General features: G+C 43.1%; 1 protein-coding gene across 1 annotated transcript in view; it reads left to right on the plus strand.

Annotated features, from left to right (window-relative positions):
- LOC124550846 (alpha-(1,6)-fucosyltransferase) overlaps positions 1-18825 on the plus strand; it is a 315823-nt gene that overhangs the window by 232874 nt on the left and 64124 nt on the right. The window lies entirely within an intron of this gene.

Genomic DNA, 18825 nt, shown 5'->3' on the forward strand with positions numbered 1-18825 from the left:
TAAGTACTTCTAATGTAATGTTTGTATGCGGTAGAACAACAGATACTTAAAACTGCTTATCAATTTTCCGGTAGTTTAAATTATTGAGCAGGAGGAAAAGGAAACACACAAAGTGTAAGGCTGCTGAAGGCAAGGGCTATGACGTTCTGTAGCTTCCGACGAGTGTTACTGCGCTGCCTGGAAAACACTAGTAGTTCTGGCAACGACCACAACAATTGACAATCAGAATTACCTTCTGAATGAAAAAGTTTCCACTGTTTTTTATTTTCAACGTTTTAAGTATGATTCGAGCAAATAATGTCATAGCACTTCCATCCTAGTCGCCATGAAATACACTTCGCACGTTTCTTATGGCCGGAACGTAAAAATCTGAGTTGTTTTTGAAGAACGAAGAGACCATAAATGCATCAACTGCTGGAAAGTTCAACTGTCAGCCTTCACAAAATTCCTTTCCAGTGTTAGGTAAAAGTTGGAAATGCGTTTTCCAACGAAAAATAACTAAACAGTTTGCAGAAATAAATACAGAAGACGGGTAACTTTCTATAACACACATAAGGCTTCATCTTACTCCTATTTTGTGACGTCACTAGAGCTTCAGCCAACAGTAACAGAGCTTTTTCGATCTCGTGACCACACCTTGAAATTCTATGATTGTTTTAGCATTAATTACACAAAAACATTGTGGGAATCCTTCCCGAAAATGCTACTGGATTGTTAGAATCATCCCAAATAACAGTGATCCGAACCACATTTGTAATGTAGGTAAATAGCCTGTTGAAGGGCTAAAGTACTTTTGCGTATATTTTGGTTTATTTATTAGATCACATATTATCGCATCGTACTTTTGTTCCCGGAAGTTGTGTTGCTGGATGCCAGAGTGAACGTTACATTCACAATACTTTTAAGGATCTGTTTCCACATGTTTTCATTTTTCTTTTGTTCTGAAACCATACCCGCATCAACTATGTTTTTCTTACGCGATGACTTCAGAACAACATAAGCGTTCAGCTGTGCACAGCTAATTTGGTGTCGCACTGTACTTTCGTTTAGCGACGTCTGTTCTCGATATTAATAGATCTAGCCAGATTTATGACGCTTTTGTTACAATCTTCCTTTCTGTTCTCAGAATTACTGGTAACACTTTACACTTCAGAAGCGTATTCACATCTGACTCTACAGCCTTCTGAAACCGTTGAGCTAGGAGTATCATTAGTAAGAGAGAGAAAAAAATATTTTCAGTAATTTACTTGTTTCTAAACTCTCGCTTCTTCTTTCGTTTTTGTTAAACTTCAGACTGTTAAAGTCTGAAAAATATCACACGACTTAACGACACACCAGTTAACAATTTCCCGCGAAGAGAGCTCGTCTGAAACTTGAGTTGGCTGGTCGTTACTATGCCGCAATTGACATCGTTGTCGGGTAGAGGTGTGACAAAAGTTAAACGTGTAGACAAAATGTGCATAATACGATATCAGCTATACTGCACATCAAGAAAGAGCAATTTTCTACCTTAATATGACAATTTGGTACACATTTTCATTGTTGTCATTGTTTTTATTAACTGCTATGCGCCGCCCTTTTGTGACGAGCGAGCAACGTGCTGCAAAGTAAGTGTTACCGAGAGACGCAGCTGTGCTAAACTCAACTCAACTGTGACCGATTGTGCGAAACCGTTTTGACATGCCCATTTCTCTGTGGACTGTAATTTGACTTTACTATTTATCGTACACATACACTCCTGGAAATTGAAATAAGAACACCGTGAATTCATTGTCCCAGGAAGGGGAAACTTTATTGACACATTCCTGGGGTCAGATACATCACATGATCACACTGACAGAACCACAGGCACATAGACACAGGCAACAGAGCATGCACAATGTCGGCACTAGTACAGTGTATATCCACCTTTCGCAGCAATGCAGGCTGCTATTCTCACATGGAGACGATCGTAGAGATGCTGGATGTAGTCCTGTGGAACGGCTTGCCATGCCATTTCCACCTGGCGCCTCAGTTGGACCAGCGTTCGTGCTGGACGTGCAGACCGCGTGAGACGACGCTTCATCCAGTCCCAAACATGCTCAATGGGGGACAGATCCGGAGATCTTGCTGGCCAGGGTAGTTGACTTACACCTTCTAGAGCGCGTTGGGTGGCACGGGATACATGCGGACATGCATTGTCCTGTTGGAACAGCAAGTTCCCTTGCCGGTCTAGGAATGGTAGAACGATGGGTTCGATGACGGTTTGGATGTACCGTGCACTATTCAGTGTCCCCTCGACGATCACCAGTGGTGTACGGCCAGTGTAGGAGATCGCTCCCCACACCATGATGCCGGGTGTTGGCCCTGTGTGCCTCGGTCGTATGCAGTCCTGATTGTGGCGCTCACCTGCACGGCGCCAAACACGCATACGACCATCATTGGCACCAAGGCAGAAGCGACTCTCATCGCTGAAGACGACACGTCTCCATTCGTCCCTCCATTCACGCCTGTCGCGACACGACTGGAGGCGGGCTGCACGATGTTGGGGCGTGAGCGGAAGACGGCCTAACGGTGTGCGGGACCGTAGCCCAGCTTCATGGAGACTGTTGCGAATGGTCCTCGCCGATACCCCAGGAGCAACAGTGTCCCTAATTTGCTGGGAAGTGGCGGTGCGGTCCCCTACGGCACTGCGTAGGATCCTACGGTCTTGGCGTGCATCCGTGCGTCGCTGCGGTCCGGTCCCAGGTCGACGGGCACGTGAACCTTCCGCCGACCACTGGCGACAACATCGATGTACTGTGGAGACCTCACGCCCCACGTGTTGAGCAATTCGGCGGTACGTCCACCCGGCCTCCCGCATGCCCACTATACGCCCTCGCTCAAAGTCCGTCAAGTGCACATACGGTTCACGTCGACGCTGTCGCGGCATGCTACCAGTGTTAAAGACTGCGATGGAGCTCCGTATGCCACGGCAAACTGGCTGACACTGACGGCGGCGGTGCACAAATGCTGTGCAGCTAGCGCCATTCGACGGCCAACACCGCGGTTCCTGGTGTGTCCGCTGTGCCGTGCGTGTGATCATTGCTTGTACAGCCCTCTCGCAGTGTCCGGAGCAAGTATGGTGGGTCTGACACACCGGTGTCAATGTGTTCTTTTTTCCATTTCCAAAGAGTGTATTTCCAGGGGCTGTGGCATGGGGGAGGCTACCTCCCCCCCACCCAATGGTGTATCATCTTACACTGGATAAAATGACTTGAAAAATCAGCGAATAAATTACTTCAACAGATTCAATCGTTTTTTTGTATAAATATGTAGCAATATGGGTCGCAATGTATTTCAAACACATTTTAACAAAAGAATAACAGCGGCAAATAGCTTACTGTCTAAACCAATAAATATCGTTTAACTTAAACGGCCGTCTTATTATTTATTAATATACATTGGATGCATATTAATGTACGAGTACCACTTACAATATTCAAGAAAGCTTACTATGCCGGGTATGTCCTCCAACACTTAAATTGCTGATTACAGACAAAAACTTCGAAATCGCCGGACATCAGGGTCAAATCGTATTATTTTCCCGGGCGCACACATTTTATAGAAACGTTTTTACCCTGAACTCCAAAACAATTACCAAAAACTACTTTAAGCAACACCAAATTTTACCAATTGTCGGTGGAGGACCCCAACTCTCGTTTTGTTAAGCGGTAGCCCATTCCCCGAACCCCCCCCCCCCCCCTCCGCCTTCCCCCGCCATTAGCCCCTCCCTCCCCCCTTGACGGACTTCTAGAATCGCCTCTGCTTATTTCTATATTTATGTTTGTGTATATTTTATTTTTTTTATATTCAATTTTAATCTTAATAACAATACTTTGTTCGGCCTTCTGTGGACCCCCAAAGTTTCGGGCCCCTCTTATTGAAGGCCGTGGCTTGCATTCTAATTATGAGGATATTGTGTACTAAAGTGCAAATTATTGCATGCTCTCGCAGCCTCATGAAATTGCTATATTTATGTAAATACTAGCGGCAACACTTTTTGCTAAATATATATGTGAATTGGATATATTAAGTTGGTGCATACGCCCCTAGCGTTTTTGTTTTGCGTGGTTCATTTATCGATTGTCTTTTTTTTTAATCTGTTGCTGTTTGAGTCTACATGTCGTGAATTTGGGATGGCGAGTGGAGCTGTGGACGCTAGGAAACTGAGTGCCAAGTTGAGAAATCGGAACGTACTCGATGCATTCTTCTGTTTGGGTGCAGTACAGGGGTGACATTAGCGGAGGCAGCCGCCGTCTATACCACTGGACAGAGTACGTCAAGAAAATGGTTTTCGCTTTTTAAGGAGGATCCTTTCGACAGTAGTGACTCTCCACGTTCAGGAAGACCTTTGGGATTAAAAGCATTAATCCGCGTCATTGTACTCAAGAACTGACAAATGTGATGGACTGTGCTCATTCCACCGCCGTGCGACATTTGCTTGCAATGGGGAAGGTTCAAAACTCGGGACTGTGGGTACCACATGGTCCAAGCCAAAATCACAAAGCCGGCCGCGGTGGCCGTGCGGGTTCTAGGCGCTCAGTCCGGAACCGCGTGACTGCTACGGTCGCAGGTTCGAATCCTGCCTCGGGCATGGATGTGTGTGATGTCCTTAGGTTAGTCAGGTTTAAGTAGTTTTAAGTTCTGGGGGACTGATGACCACAGATGTTAAGTCCCATAATGCTCAGAGCCATTTTTTGAACCGAAACACAAAAACAAGCGGTGGTCATCTTAGCTTGCTCGTCGTCAACTGGCTGGTGAACAACGCCTACCATTCGTATCCTGTAACATTGCTGGTGTCTTCATGCTAACATAAGGAAAAATAAGGGAATGACTGAGCCCAATATTATGCGTCTGGTGGGACAGAGACGGTGCAGTGTACTACGAATTGTTTCCCCGAGGTGGTAGCCATCACTTCTGACGTCTGTTGTCAACAACTGAGACGAAATCCAAGAACAACGACCAGGAAGGCTGCGCGGAGTGATACTACTCCACGATAAGGCCGGCCGCGTTCTGCTAGAGCTAGACTGACAGAAAACACTATACTGGGGTTGGGGCGGGAAGTCATTCCTCATTCACCTGACCCTGCACCGTTTGATTTTTCACCGTTTCTGCTTTCTGTCGAACAACTTTCAAGAAACCTCCTTTCCGGATGGAAATGCGCTCTGGACGTGGCACGACCAGTTTTCCCCCTCAAAACCACACGCACAATCGAATAGTTATCCCAGCCTTGGCAGACTGTTTTAAATACTGAAGGACAATACATTGTGATGACTATAGCGTATGTTATGAGTGTCTGTTATGTTTCTTACTGTTAGACGTGTGGGAAAACACTACGAACTTGCGCACCAACCCAGTACGTCCTGATCTCCTTCTCCCCCCTCCCCTCTCTCCCTGTGCTCCTCCTCCCCCCACCCCCTCCTCACGCATTCTCTTTTATGTGTAAACAGAAAATATATTTTAAGTGTTTTCTTGACTTCTCAATTAAATAACTGTGTATCATCATGTTGTAACTTACTGTCTTTTTAAAAAAAAAAGTATTTATGGCAGTGTGGCCTCAGCTGCCTGAAGCTGCAGTCCTGTGTGTGTGTGTGTGTGTGTGTGTGTGTGTGTGTGTCGTCTAATTTTGACGAAGGCCGTTCTGGCCGAAAGCTACACTCCTGGAAATGGAAAAAAGAACACATTGACACCGGTGTGTCAGACCCACCATACTTGCTCCGGACACTGCGAGAGGGCTGTACAAGCAATGATCACACGCACGGCACAGCGGACACACCAGGAACCGCGGTGTTGGCCGTCGAATGGTGCTAGCTGCGCAGCATTTGTGCACCGCCGCCGTCAGTGTCAGCCAGTTTGCCGTGGCATACGGAGCTCCATCGCAGTCTTTAACACTGGTAGCATGCCGCGACAGCGTGGACGTGAACCGTATGTGCAGTTGACGGACTTTGAGCGAGGGCATATAGTGGGCATGCGGGAGGCCGGGTGGACGTACCGCCGAATTGCTCAACACGTGGGGCGTGAGGTCTCCACAGTACATCGATGTTGTCGCCAGTGGTCGGCGGAAGGTGCACGTGCCCGTCGACCTGGGACCGGACCGCAGCGACGCACGGATGCACGCCAAGACCGTAGGATTCTACGCAGTGCCGTAGGGGACCACACCGCCACTTCCCAGCAAATTAGGGACACTGTTCCTCCTGGGGTATCGGCGAGGACCATTCGCAACCGTCTCCATGAAGCTGGGCTACGGTCCCGCACACCGTTAGGCCGTCTTCCGCTCACGCCCCAACATCGTGCAGCCCGCCTCCAGTGGTGTCGCGACAGGCTTGAATGGAGGGACGAATGGAGACGTGTCGTCTTCAGCGATGAGAGTCGCTTCTGCTTTGGTGCCAATGATGGTCGTATGCGTGTTTGGCGCCGTGCAGTTAAGCGCCACAATCAGGACTGCATACGACCGAGGCACACAGGGCCAACACCCGGCATCATGGTGTGGGGAGCGATCTCCTACACTGGCCGTACACCACTGGTGATCGTCGAGGGGACACTGAATAGTGCACGGTACATCCAAACCGTCATCGAACCCATCGTTCTACCATTCCTAGACTGGCAAGGGAACTTGCTGTTCCAACAGGACAATGCACGTCCGCATGTATCCCGTGCCACCCAACGTGCTCTAGAAGGTGTAAGTCAACTACCCTGGCCAGCAAGATCTCCGGATCTGTCCCCCATTGAGCATGTTTGGGACTGGATGAAGCGTCGTCTCACGCGGTCTGCACGTCCAGCACGAACGCTGGTCCAACTGAGGCGCCAGGTGGAAATGGCATGGCAAGCCGTTCCACAGGACTACATCCAGCATCTGTACGATCGTCTCCATGGGAGAATAGCAGCCTGCATTGCTGCGAAAGGTGGATATACACTGTACTAGTGCCGACATTGTGCATGCTCTGTTGCCTGTGTCTATGTGCCTGTGGTTCTGTCAGTGTGATCATGTGATGTATCTGACCCCAGGAATGTGTCAATAAAGTTTCCCCTTCCAGGGTCAATGAATTCACGGTGTTCCTATTTCAATTTCCAGGAGTGTATATTTGTGACAGTTTTTTTGTTGTGCCTATCTGCGACTCAGCATCTACGCTATATGGTGAGTAGCAACTTAGCTTTTCACAATATTGTAATTTTATTCTTATACTCATCAGTTTTATATTGTAAATAACGTGTTGTCTTCGTTGGAGTTTACACCAATTGCATCAAGTGCTTTTAATTCCTTGTTAATAATTCGGAATGTAGGCACTACATTGGTCAATTATTACTTTGTGATTATCTTCGCTGATGCGTCTCATTTGGTCCTAAATAATTTTGGAGATTTCAGAAGTAATTTTCTTTTGTTGTACAGGGAGGAGTTCGTCCATGTCCATGGCTATTGTTGTAATAAGATTTTTAATCGCACTACTATGTGGCATGTAAGATAGATTTAGTATGTAAATTTCATCTACGTGTACGCTCTGCAAGCCAACATTCGGTAGATGGCGGAGGGTGCTCTGTATCGCAGCTAGTGATTCCTTTTCTCCTGATCCTCTCCACGCTCATGACGACACCCTTGTCTCTGATCAACACTCACCGTCCACGGCAGCGTACTGGGTTCTCCTACTTGGAACGTCTTAGAGTCTCTCACATATCTGGGAGCCTCTTCCGCATTTTGCGACCCCACCGTGCCAAACGCTTTTCGGAAATCTGGGAACATGGATTCAACCCGTTGCCCTTCATCCATAGTGCGCAAGATGCCGTGTGAGGAAAGAGCAAAACGAGTTTCTCATGAGCGATGCTTTCTAACCCCGTGCTGATTCGTGGACAGAAGTTTTTCTGTCTCAAGGAAATTTATTATGTTCGGTCTAAGAATATGTTGAATTCTGCAGCAAACTGATGTTACAGATACTAGTTTGTAATTTTGCGAGTCCATTGTTTTATCCTTCTCGTGTACTCGAGTCACCTATAATTCTTTTCCGGTCGCTTGGGTGTTTGCACTGGGCGAGAGATTCGCGATAGATGCAAGCTAAGTAAGGGGCCGAAGAGTAGTCTCTGTGAAACCGAACTGGGATTCCAGCCGGACATGGTGACTTACTTGTTTTCAGTTCTTTCAGCCGCTTCTCAACGACATGGATGCCTTTTTCTGTGTGTTCCCTACGGGAATGGGTGTAACCTTCTAACGATGGTATGCCTGTACGATGTACCCGCGTTACGCGAAATTTAAAACTTGAGCTTTCCTTATGGTGTCTTCTGTTAACACACCAGAATGGTCGACGAGTGTCTGAATAAAGTCTTCGACCCACTTGGTGGTTTTATGTTCGACCAGAATTTTCTCAGGTCGTCGGCAAGTTCTTTCGCTAAGATATGACGGGGGAAGTTGTAGGTTTCGCGCATCTATCTGCTTGTAGACGCACGAATTTCTGTTAGCTGTCGCCGGTTTACATTTCTGCATTCTTTTATGAGTCGCGATGGCAATAGCCTGTGCTTCATCTACATTTTGTGCTGTCTTTTCAGCCCTCAGTCCAAGTGCTTCTCCAGAGCGCGATCTGCAATCCGTACAAACTTTGCACGTAAGTACTGCGTGCCGATCGTACTGGATATAAATGGTATCCATTTATGTTCTGAGTAGGATGCTAACCACTGGCTTACCTGCTCTTTCCAACATAAATACTGTGCTAGCCTTCTTTATGGCTTTATTAACTTTGTATTGTATTAAACCCGATTGTCAGGATCAGTAAATAATGCCCTTGTATATCTGAAACTAGCCTTTACAAATAGCTTCAGCTACATGAATATGTCACTCACTTCACCAAAAGAAATAACTTCCATAATAAAATCTTTGAAAACAAAGCATTCTAGTGGTTACGATGAAATATCAACAAAGTTAACTAAGGCATGTTCTTGTGAGTTTAGTACAATTCTAAGTTACTTGTGTAACCAATCAATTATAACTGGGGCATTTCCTGACTGGCTAAAATATGCAGATGTTAAGCCTCTATTCAAGAAAGGGGATAAAGAGATACCATCAAACTACAGACCGATTTCACTTTTGCCAGCATTCTCAAAAATTTCTCAACCATCTGACCACAAATAACATATTATCAAGAACACAGTTTGGATTTCTGAAGGATTCTGATATCGAGAAGGCTATTTACACCTACAGTGAAAATGTACTTAATTCATTAAATAACAAATTACAAGCAGCAGGTATTTTCTGTGATTTGTCAAAGGCATTTGATTGTGTGAACCACAACATCCTTTTAAATAAATTAGAATTCTATGGTGTCACGGGCAGTGCTGCAAAATGGTTCAAGTCATACCTAGCTAACAGGAAACAAAGGATGTCAGTACAAGAGACTAGTGAATTAAGTAATCAGTCATCATCAGAATGGGAAGAAATTACATGTGGTGTCCCACAAGGATACATCTTAGGGCCATTGCTTTTTCTTGTGTACATTAATGACCTCTCATCAGTTACACTGCCAGAAGCAGAGTTCGTTTTGTTTGCAGATGACACAAGTATTGCAATAAATAGCATGTCGAGTGTAGTTCTAGAAAGATCTGCTAATGATATTTTCATGGATATTAATAAATGGTTTAAAGCCAACTCCCTGACATTAAACTTTGAAAAGACTCACTACATGCTATTCAGAACCTGTAAGAGGTTTCCACCCAGCATATGCATAAAGTATGAAGAAGAGCAGATAGAAGAGGTTGACAGTCTCAAATTCCTGGGATTACAACTTGATAATAGATTCAGTTGGGAGGAGCACACCACAGAACTGCAGAAACGCCTTAACAAATCTGTATTTGCAATTCGAGTGTTAACAGACACAGGCGACATAAAAATGAAAAATCTTGCATACTTTGCCTACTTTCATTCAATAATGGTATAATATTTTGGGGTAACTCTTCAAGTCAAACAAAAGTTTTCAGAGTCCAAAAGCGTGTAATACGTATTATTTGTGGAGTAAATTCACGGACGTCATGTAGAAACCTCTTCAAAGAACTGGGTATACTAACCACTGCCTCTCAGTATATTTACTCCTTAATGAAATTTGTCCTAAATAATATATCTCTTTTTCCAACAAGCAGCTCAGTTAATACATACAATACCAGGAATAAAAATGATCTGCACAAAGACTTAAAAGCACTTACTTTAGTTCAAAAAGGGGTCCACTACTCAGGAACACTCATCTTCAATAATTTGCCAGCAAACATAAAAAATTTAGTTACAAATAAACATCAGTTTAAAAGAAGCCTGAAAGACTTACTAGTGGCCAACTCCTTCTACTCCATTGCCGAATTTTTTAATAGAAACAAATGATGTATTGTGTATATTCATACTATTAGTACTGTTATTTCAGCTAAAAAAAATTGACATGTTCCACATCCACAAGGATCTCCTCAGAAACGAAAAACTAATCTAATCTACCTAGAAACGACGGAGAGGCTTCATCCCTCCGTGGTTCGCAACAAGCCACAGAAATCCAAGGTTATTATGCGTTTCGGCCTCCAGTGCCCCCCCCCCTCCCCCCCCCCCCCCAACCCCCTCGGGGAGACGTCTCATACCAGACGAGTGTAACCCCAGATGTTTGTGTGTAGAGGAGGTATGGTGTACGAGTATGTGGAAACGGTGTTTCGCGCAGCAATCGCCGACATAGTGTAGCTGAGGCGGAATAAGGGGAACCAGCCTGTATTCGCTGAGGGCAGATGGAAAATCTTCTAAAAACCATTCATAGGCTGGCCAGCACACCGGATCTCGACGCTAATCCACCGGGCGGATTCGTGCCGGAGATCGGCACGCCTACCCGCCCAGAAAGCAGCACGTTAGACCGCGCGGGCTTATAACTTTAGTAACTGTCGTCGCTATGATGACATGTATGCTCAATATTTCACAGTGTACTGTGCTGTTTGATGCGTTTATCAGTCATAGAGCGTGTTTGACAGAAATTTTGACAAACTGAAAATTTGACAAGACAGTGGACGTTGTGTTTATTGAAGTTTCTCCACGTATGTTTGGTAGATAATAGTTTTATTACAATTTCTCTCACCACGTCGTTAGTTTCCACAACTATAGAAACTAAGATGAAGGATAAAAACCAAATAGTATTGGCAGTTACCGAAATGGTAGAGGCGTTACATCTTTTCCAGCCATATACGAGGGCTATCCACAGAGTACATTACGTTTTGGAATAAAAATAAAGTATTGGAAATTTTTTTATTATATAAAGATGAAAGCCACACTTAAATACTACTTTTGTACATAGTTGCCATTTAAATTAAGGCACTTATCGTAGCGATGGACGAGCTTGGAAATTCCTTAGTCGTAAAATTCGGCCGCCTGCGCCTTCAACCACGTAATGACTGTCTTTTGGGACAGAAAAGGTGTGATTTTTGTGGATTTCCTGGAACGAGGCACTACCATAAACTCTCAAAGGTATTGCCAAACTCTGCACAACCTCAGAAGAGCAATACAAAACAAGCGCAGGGGAAAGTTGGGCTCAAAGATCTTGCCGATTCACGACAACGCCCGGGCCCACACGGCAAATGCCACTCGTGATGTTCTCGAATCTTTTAAGTGGGAGTTGTTTCCTCACCCGCCGTACAGTCCCGACCTGGCACCGAGCGACTTCCACATATTCCCAGCAATGAAGAAGTGGTTGGCTATGCAGCGTTTTGATGACGACGCACAGCTTCAAGAAGAGATAACCACGTGGTTGAAGGCGCAGGCGGCCGAATTTTACGACGAAGGAATTTCCAAGCTCGTCCATCGCTGCGATAAGTGCCTTAATTTAAATGGCAACTATGTAGAAAAGTAGTATTTAAGTGTGGCTTTCATCTGTATATAATAAAAAAATTTCCAATAGTTTATTTATTTTTAATTCCAAAACGTAATGTACTTTGTGGATAGCCCTCGTATTACGCAGGAAGAGGGTAAGAAGGAAATATGTTCTACGCACATTATACAAGCGGGTGTGCAATAAAATAAAAAATTCGAGCTTTTCCGGTTTTTCCACGAACGATGTAGGCTATATGTTCCCAAAAAAATGGTTCAAATGGCTCTGAGCACTGTGCGACTTAACTTCTTAGGTCATCAGTCGCCTAGAACTTGGAGAACTAATTAAACCTAACTAACCTATGGACATCACACACATCCATGCCCGAGGCAGGATTCGAACCTTCGACCGTAGCGGTCGCTCGGCTCCAGGCTGTAGCGCCTATATGTTCCCATGTTGTAATATTTTAATCATCTTTCATTAGAGCACCAAGTAGAAGAGAATAACTTTTCGCATGTTTGCCTTGTTTTTCAATGTGAGGGCAAAGTTGTAAAAAATTCCACTGCCCTTTCGGAGAAAGTAGATCTAATCTTCAGGCTCCCAATGTAACATTGTTTTCATGTGCGTGTTTCTCATTTTAAACAATACCCAGGCCAAGTGTATTGATTACTTATTTTTCTTAAAAAGGTGCCAAAGTCTAACGGTATGTTAGAAATGATTTATTTGAATTTGTAGCCATTCCAACTAGCGTCAAAATACAGGATACACGAACTGCGTCTGCTTCAAAAGTGAGGCTAAATAGATTATCTTTGTTGGATTGTGTACGGGTCAAATGGCTCTGAGCATTCGAACCTGCGACCGTAGCGGTCGCGCGGTTCCAGACTGAAGCGCCTAGAACCGCTCGGCCACAGGGCCGGCATGTACGGGTCTATTTGACAGATCCGTCCTAGGTAAGAGTAGATTTGACAAACAAGTTTGATCGTTTACGAGCGCCTGAACGACCACCATACCCCCACCCCCCTTTCCCGTACTCTGTTCCTGTGGTGTGTAATCTGTCTTTTCGATATACGTTCCGTACGTCGTTGAATATTTCAAAGTTTTCGTCTTCGAGTTTCACTCAGCCATCTGTACTGAGTATAAGTTGAGCGAGACATTGTACGTAGATGGCAGTAAATTTAGGACTTTCGTACGAATGGTTCTGCCATTTAGTGTCAAAATTTTAACATTCGAAGGCGTTTTCCTTTGTGCGCAATATTATTTCTAATTCTGCGTATCGACTGGTGAGCGTCTATCCCTCGAGTTAACGTCTAGCGTTCTTAAAGGAAAAAAGCACTCGGTAAGTACTCTGCTGCCCGAATAGCTGCTTCTCCTGCTTAGTGCACCATCACAGAGTCTCTGGTTTAGTGGCAGAGGCCGCTGCGCATGTTCTCAACAATCAAACCGGGCTTATCATGTTGTTTTAGGACGATGCTGCTTGTCTGCAATCTGCGGTAATAGCACAACTTTGATATTACACGTATTCACCTTGTTTTATAAACGTTTCTGCACGTTGGAGTTTTGGTGCTGTATTGTCGTTGCTACTGATGTAAAGAGAATTATGTGAAAGTAGGGACAGTTACTTTTCATAGGTATGTACAACTGTAAATGTCATATCAATATGAGGCACTTTATAATAGCGTGCCTCGATATTTTTCAACATATAAAGTCTCGTATTGTAGAGGTAACTTCTGCGATTTTATGGCAATGTGTTTACGAGACAGGTGCTAGATAAATTTGCAAGTGTGTCTGAGTAAACTGCCAGTCAATGTATACATACTGATCCTATGTTCATATGCGTGTAAAAATTATATACGGACAGTCTGGTTAATGTTCTCTACATCTACATCATACTCCGCAAGCCACCTAATGGTGTATGGCGGAGGGAACTTCCGGTACCTCTATCTGATTCCTCTAACCCTGTTCCACTCGCGAATAGTGGGTGGGAAGAACTATTGTCTGTAAACCTCTGTATTCGCTCTAATTTATCGAATTTTCTCCTCGTGGTCAATACGCGAGATGTATGTGGGGGGAAGTAATATATTGTCCGACTTCTCCTGAAAAGTGCTGTCCCGAAATTTCAATAGTAAATCTCTCCGTGATGCACAACGCCTCTCTTGTAACGTCTGTCAGTGGAGTTTGTTTAGCATCCCCGTAAGGCTCTCCCGTCACCTAAACGATCCCGACGAAACGCGCCGCTCTTCGGTGGATCTTCTCTATCTCCTTTGTCAGTCCTACCTGATAGGGATCCCAGATAGATGGAAAAATACTCAAAAATAGGGCGAACAAGCGCCTTATAAGCCACTTCTTTCGTGGATGAGTTACATTTCCTTAAGATCCTTTCGACGAATCTGAGTCTGGTGTCTGCTGTTCCCTCTATCTGTTTTGAATGGTCATTCCACTCAAGGTCGCTCTGGATAGTTTCGCCAGCTGTTTGTCATCAATAGTGTAGCTGTACAGTAGTGGATTTCTTTTTCTTATGTATGTGCAATATGTTACATTTATTTACATTCAGGGTCAACTGCCAGAGTTTGCACCATTCATCAATTCTCTGCAGGTCGTTGTGCAAATTCTTACTATCTTCTGGCGTTGCTACTTTGGTATAGACGACTGCATCATCTGCGAATGGCCTTAAAGAGCTTTATACTAAGTCATTTATATATATATTGTTAACAGCAATGGCCCTATCGCACTTCGCTGTGGTGCTCCGGATATTACCTTTCTATTTGTCGATTTAGTCCCGTTAAGAGCGACGTGTTGAGTTCTGTCTGCAAGAAAGTCTTGAATCCAATCGCAGGTCTACTCCGCAATTGTTTTTTTTTGTAATGTTGGTTCTCAAACCCTTGTGTGTATTTCTGGTCGAGACAGTTTCCTATAGTGTGATTGTGACGCAGTTAATTAGAACAGATTTAGCAATATGAATCGGTGCTATAGAAAAAGTAAAAAAGTATTGTAGACTGTTACGTCTTCTATTACTCCAAAATTCGAGCATTGATCTCGTGTTTTTTTACTTTTTCCTAGTGTATGGTTTCACCTTTCCGATGAAATAGCAAAAAAAATGTTGTAGATACTTTTCTATAAAAATCAGAATGGAAAATAAAGAAAAACTGAAAATGGTAATGGACGAGCATTTACTGCAAACCGCTTACCAAATTTACTGTTACAATTTCATTGTTCCAAATGCATTTTTTTACTATTTTCCTCTCCCGCCGCGACGCTTCTGAGCTGCTTACATTTATATCGTAACGTTATTAATTAGAAAATATTCGACAATAAGTGCACTGGAAAACGCAGAAAAAATCGTTGGCTGTAATGTAAATAAAGTGAAATGTGAGCTATGATACTGGACGAAAAAGCAGAATACTGTTGCTCTTCACATCTTGGAGCCAAACTCACGAGACTTGAGCTGAAGCAGATGTTGCGTACATAATTCTCGTTCTGCGCACATGAACGCTAACTACACAGATATTTATACTCTGTGGATGAGACCATCCACTCCCACTCGATTCTGAACCAAAGAATTTCGATCAATTCTGAGTAAGATAATGCAAAATTTGAGCTCTGCTTGTACCCGGAGCGAGGACAGCAGTGTTCACGTCCGCCTCTGAACCCAAGTGACAGGCGTCATTAGTGCCAACATGAGCCCCATCTCGAAGGACATGGTATCGCTGCTTCGCTGAGTCAGATGGTGCATTGGTCTAGACCAAAGAGGTAGGGTGAGCTGTGGCACGATATTTAATGCCCCCTGCGGTGCCGCGCTGTGCTATTGTATAGCGTATTTTCGGAAGTCACTGAGACCGAATGACAAAAATGAGGAAGTACCACGGCATGCACATGGAGTTCGGCTGAAATCTGTCACGTGGTGCACATCGTTCGCTCTGTGGCGATCTCTGTCTCAGCGGCCAAGTTTACGAAACCGTTGTTAAGGATTCGAGTGTAACTGAATGTTTTTGAAAGGCAAGACTACAAAGATGATTGTTGCTCTTTTCATTCGCAGCAATTTAATCGGTGCTCTTAGATTTCTACCTAACCACACCCTTGGAAATCGTGAAATATTCGGAAAAAAATGGAGTTGCCGGTTGTTTCACTCACAGTAATTTCATAGCCCGTTTTTTTTTTTTTTTTTTTTTTTTTAACAGACAGGGATTACAGACCTGAAGAAACTCATTCCTGATAGAGCACGCTTTTATACGTAAACTTTCTTTTAAAAAAACGCCCGCTGCTTCGCTCGCGTAGACTGTATGTATGGTCTGCACAGATTTTTTATCGAAATTTTATGTTCACAAATTGCAATACCTTCCACACTATTTAAACCCACAGAAGCAGGTACTTCTGACCAAAAACCGATTCAAGTAGCTAGAGTACAAGGTTTTGTTAATTATGCCTGTGGCGTTCTTTTGGGCGTATTTCCATGGAAACTTGTATCACTTAATATACATTTCCTTATAAGTAACCGAGAAGTAAGATAACAATTTCATAAATATAGCTTTAAAAGTTTTTGATATAACGAAATGTTTTCATCCCCTGTTCCACCCATATAAGGGCTTAACTTCCAAAAAGCAGTAATTTTTTTAATCACAACCGATAAGTCAACAGATGTAACCTTAATCATACTTTAGCAGTTTTTTAATAATTTATTTTTTAAAAAAATCACTTCATCCCTGTAGGGATTATATTTCCAAAAGTGCCGAAACATATTTCTATTTTTTGTGACCGAGAAACCAGATTCTAATTTTCGTCAGTCTAGCTTCAAAACTGCCTTAATAGCGACATATTTTCAAAAAACTTTTTCCTCCTCGTAGGGATTTAATTTCGAAAAATTTCTTCTTAAGCGATGCCTACAGCACACCACCCACACCCTCTCCAAATTAGAAACTTCTATCCTTATCCGTTTTGACTGTGTGATCTTGTGTCAGTCAGTCAGGACTTCTGTAGACCATACATACATCACGAGAATAAGAAAGCCCCAGAATGTGTTACAAACATGGATATCGCAGGGGGTTGGATGTACCAGGACGCGAATGTACTTAGTACGACGCTAACCACATGACCACAAGTGCTTATAGTATCGAACATTAGTATTGTCCATATGAGAATCTGTTAATGAATTTTACAAATGATTCTTTTCTAAATCGTGCCTAATGTGTGCACAGTGTATAATTGCACACGCAAAGGAATAAACCTATGAATAATCTTGTGCATAGGCTACTGTTTAAAGAAATTGTCCATTAGTGTTGCACATGTCTTTTAAGTTTACATGAATTTATTATTTTATCCCGTGTTTCGTAATTTCCTTGTGCAGTGCCCCTATGTTTCGACTTCAAAAAACATGGCCGAGGGCTGTTCAGTTCACTCTGCTATCCTATTTTTGGTTTAAAGAATGAACTTGGGTTTAGGGTGATGGAATCCAAATACTAGTTCACCCACCAAGATCTGAATTTTTCTCTAAATCAGTTACGATAAAAAGTGAGTTTGTGTATTTGGAACTTGTGCTCCCATTGGCAATTGCTTCTCTTCCTTCTTGAATTGATGAGTATTAAAACGGGATAAATATATTAAAATTTCTTAACCCCTCATTTCAGCCACTTCTGCATTTCATGTCATTGCAAGTCTTGCAGAGACACAAATCAGTAAGTTTACTAATGGCACTCCTATTATTTTCATTGAGTTATGTTATATGGGATAGCCTGTGTTTCAGGCAAAGTTTTCATTGCCAAGAGCATCCTATAAGAATAATATGTGATCTGACCTGCACCACTGATCATCTTGTAGACAGCTGTGGAAGGAGTATTCTCAATTTTCGCTACATAACCCCAGTGTTTAAATTAAATTGTGAAATTAGTTCTTGATTATTTGTTGAGAAGAAATGGAGACTATAAGTGCAACACTAGAAGAAGAAAATGGACTGTATTAAAGTTGACTTCAGCCCAGAGGGGTGTGGATATCAAGGTTTCTGATGACATTGGTAAGTCATTGAGTCTCAAAGATATGAAATCTGAATTTGAAACTAAGCTGAAAAGTGTGTTGCTTGTGGGCAGCTTCTATTCTATAGAAAGTTTCATTTAGAAATGTATGATTTGCATGGTGTAAAGGTGTTATCTACTTACTTGTCATTAAACTGAATATTCATCTTACACACCCGCATTTAAGTAGAAATGAAGATTATAACCTGTAATTTGTCACCTCCCATGTCATTGCAAAAGCCTGTATCAGATAAGCGAGCCATTGGACAGCTGTCCAGCTCGCTAACTAGCCTAAGACTTAAAAAAAAAAACTATCTCTCATTGTGTTGTCCTGTTGAGGAGACGGTTAGTCTTGTAAGTGTGTGCTATTCTTTTGTGGCAGTGCAATTGATATGATAAAATGTATTTATTCTACAGAATCAAGCATTAAGAATATTGTTAAAGTTGACAATGTAACATCTTGCAGAAGCCTCTTCAAGCATCTTACACCCAGTCACTATATACTTTTACTCCCTGCATTGTATGTTTGGTTAATAATGGTAGTGAGTTTAGGATGAAATGCAAAACGCCTACTCCACAGAACTAGAAGTACATATAATATCTGCGTAAGACTGTGCGTCTCTGTCTAGTGTCGAGAGATGAGTTTTATAGTCTTGTGCAAAAGCCGTAACATGTCCAAGAATATCTCATTAGCTACTCTTATTTACTCTCAGGAGTGTAAATTCCAGTAAACAATATTTATTTAAACAGGTTTTTAACTTTACCAATGTACAAGAAGTTCGCAGTGGTTTTAAGAATCAGTACAATTACGTAAATGTTTGCTTAGTATGCAGTAGTGGATAAAACTGTGTGTGTGTGTGTGTGTGTGTGTGTGTGTGTGTGTGTGTGTGTGTGTGTGTGTGTGTGTGTGTGTGTGTGTGTGTGTGTGTGTGAAGTACTGCCACTGCCATCATAGGAGAATATGCTTGTTATCATCATTCTTCCTGGTGAGTGCTACAGTATTACCA

The sequence above is a fragment of the Schistocerca americana genome, chromosome 9 (assembly GCF_021461395.2).
Source record: "Schistocerca americana isolate TAMUIC-IGC-003095 chromosome 9, iqSchAmer2.1, whole genome shotgun sequence".
NCBI lineage: Eukaryota > Metazoa > Arthropoda > Insecta > Orthoptera > Acrididae > Schistocerca > Schistocerca americana.